This window comes from Hipposideros armiger, unplaced genomic scaffold (genome assembly GCF_001890085.2).
Source record: "Hipposideros armiger isolate ML-2016 unplaced genomic scaffold, ASM189008v1 scaffold_3, whole genome shotgun sequence".
Lineage (NCBI taxonomy): Eukaryota > Metazoa > Chordata > Mammalia > Chiroptera > Hipposideridae > Hipposideros > Hipposideros armiger.
The window spans coordinates 6,340,878-6,344,127 of record NW_017731353.1 but is presented as its reverse complement, the minus strand read 5'-3'; positions in this window follow the sequence as shown (position 1 = coordinate 6,344,127).

The window sequence follows — 3,250 nt, the reverse complement described above, 5'->3', positions numbered from 1 at the left end:
GGGTGGGCGGGTAGAGATATTCCAGATGAAGGTGTCCTGTTGTCAGGGTTGGTTCAAGGAGGCATGATGCTGAAGAAAGGGTGACGATTGGTGCTGGTACCTACGAGCACTCACCTGCACTCCATCCTCAGTGCCCCCCCCAGGTCACCACCTGCATCAGCAGCAGAGCCTGGGGGCTCTGCCTGGAATACTGGCTTGGCTGCACTTGGCCTGGATATCAGAGGTGGGGTGGGCCCAATGCGGGGTTGTATTAATTTCCTGAGGCTACTGTAACAAAGGACCACAAACTGGGTGGCTCAAAACAACAGAATTTTATTTCTCGGTTCTGGAGGCCAGAAGTCCAAAATCAAGGTGTCGGCAGCACCATGCTCTCTCTAAAGGCTCTAGGAGAGGACCCTTCCTTGTCTCTTCCAGCTTCTAGTGGCTCCTTTAGCATTCCTTGCCTTTTAGATTCATCACTCCAAACTCTGCTTCCATCTTCACATGGCCTCGTCTGTGTGTCTGTGTTCAATTTTCCTTTTCTTATAAAGATATCAGTCATTTGGTTTTGGTTAGGACCCACCCTAATCCAGTACAACCTCATCTTAACATCTTGACCTTATTACGTCTCCCAAGACCGTGTTTCCAAATAAGGTCTTATTCACAGGTATCAAACCTCAACATACCTTTTGGGGGTGCACAATTCAACCCACATCCGAGACACTGGAGTGGTTCTTGCCCTGAAGGCCAGGTACCCAGGTGCCCACAGGTACGGGGGAGCAGTTGGGATCTAAGGTAGTGTTGGGACTTGCCCCTAGCTGGGGATTGTGGGCGTGAATGGACCCTGGGGTGTGGTGTCAGGGACATCCTGCCCCCCGGGTTTGGCGTGTCCTGGTATAGCGTCAACAGGTGGCGCTGTGACCTTGTGGCCACCCCACTGTTGCTTTGAGCAGCAGCAGCATAGACAGACAAAGGTCTCACCTTCCCGTTGTGAGGAGATGACACTCAACTGTAAACAGACCAGGAGCACAGTCATTAACAGCGGTGACACGTTGTGAAGGAAATCAAACAGGGTGGGGCCATGGGGCAGTGACTTGGTGGCGACTTGGATGGGCAGCCAGAGAGCCCGGCAGGCACAGACACGCATCAGTCAGCAGTTCACGCTTCCTTCTTCACCGACAAGCTGAGCTGGCCCTTCTCAGCCGCTTCCAGGGGCCCTGCAGCTACGATTACACCTGTGGTTCCCAGACAGCTCTCCCATCACTGCCGGGCGGGGTGTGTCCCAGGTCTGGGGGCACATGGAAGGCAGTCGTAGGGAAAGGGGCTGTCTGGGCAAATTGAGATTTGAGAACTCCGCCAGCAACCCTCCCCAAAGTGGATGTGGTGCTGCTTGAGCTCCCCCACTGCTCTCCTGGTGGGCTTCTGCCCTGTCCACTTACACAGAGTGGGAAGGGCCCGGGGCTCCCCACTGAAGAGTGGGCTCTCATGGGTGCCAGTGAGACGGAGCAAGAGACCAAGCATGGTGCTGGCCCTGCAAGTGGCGGCCACTTCTTCCTGTGGCCACTGGCGCTTCTGACTCCTTAAGTCCGATGCCACTAGCTCTTGACAGCGGGTCACTGATGGATTCGAATAACATATTTATCGAGGGCTTCTACGGTCAAGACCCTCAGACCATAGAGAACGGATGTTGGAATGGGGGTATAGGACAAGCAGCGGAGCCTCTGGAGAAGTCACTGGGCTGGGATCCTGCGGACCTGGATTCGGGGGCCGCTCTGCTGTCAGTGGCACACCAGCCTCGGGGCCGTGCTCTGCGGAGTAGCCTCCCAGGCCACTCTTGCACCTGTTCTGTGCCGTGGAGGTGCCTGGTGATGACGGCTGGTCCATAGCATGGTCCCTGTGCCTGGCCTTGGGGCTGTAGTGTCTCACTGTATCTGTAAGATGGGTGGGGTAACTGAGGCACTGGAAGGCAAAGCGACTCCCACAGCTAGGTGGTGGGAGGGCTGGTGGGGCGACATCCCTGTGTGCAGACAAGCCTGGGAGAGGCCGGCCCAAGTGCTGAGACCAAATTCCTTCCAATTACAGTGAGCTCCCAACGGTCAGGGCTGGGCAGGTCCCAGGGTGGTGGTTAACAGCAGGAATGGAGACGTAAACAGAGCTAATGAGCCCCTTTCGTCCTCCCCCCCTCTAATGAAGGCCTTGGGGTCTGGTCTCTGCATTTTCTTGGGTTCTGGGTTTTTGAATGTCAGAGTTTTCTCTTAGGGTCACGGTTGGGTGAGGTCTCCTCTCAGGGCAGCCAAGCCAGGGTGAGGCGGTGGAGAGGAGAGGGCATCCCCCTAAAATGAGCTCCCTCAGAATAAGGGAGAGTTTCCATGGCAACCCAGAGCAGTTGCTTGGCAACTACAGGCCCCCAAAATACATGCCTGCAGTAAATCTCAGGGCTGGGGGGTTTCCAATGGCCTATGTGTGGACCTCAACTACTACTTGTGGCTGACCCACCCCCCCTCAGCAGTTCCCCCGGCCCCCCCTGCCCCTGGATCCGTCCTGAGGAAAACCCCAGCCTGCTCTCCACTCCCTGTTGCCCCACCCGGCCCGTCAGTCAGGCCAGGCCCCTAGCAACAGAGCCTATTTCCTGGATACCTGAGTGACAGGTGACAGTGACCCTGGTAGAATGTCAGAAAATGCAGGGTCAGAGGACACAGTGGATAGAGCCAGGTGCCAGCCAGTGAGCTGTGAGGAAAGCACCCAGCTCCTGGTTGTTGTGGCGATGGAAGGAAATCGGCCCTGTGGGCTCTCTTAGGGGCTGCTTTGGTCTGTGGGTGCTGACCCTGTTGTCTGGCAGCAAGAGGATACAGATGGAGGCTGTGCCCAGCTGGGAGGGAGGTGCTGGCGCCCCTGACCACAGGAAAGGGCCCTGTGGAGGAATGGAGGGGAGAGGGGAGGTGGACTTCGGACGAGTACGGGTATGAGGCCCAGTGGGGAGGGCATGAGGGGTGGACTGTTGGTGATGCCCCTCCATGGGTTTCAGGGTGCCCTCAGCGAATCAGGCTTTTAACCTGACCTTGACCACTCACTCTCTGCCCCTCTGAGCCTCCCTGGCCGCATCTGTCGAATGGGGAGGGGGCGTGTCCCCCTCCGAGTTGCAGGGAGGCTGGCGCAGCACCCTGCGCACTGTGCTGGCCCGGTGTGTTCAGTCTTGCTTGCGGCAGGCAGGCAGGCAGGCGTTTGGGTTGACCCCTCACCGGATTCTGCCCAGCCGCCCCCCATTGCAGCG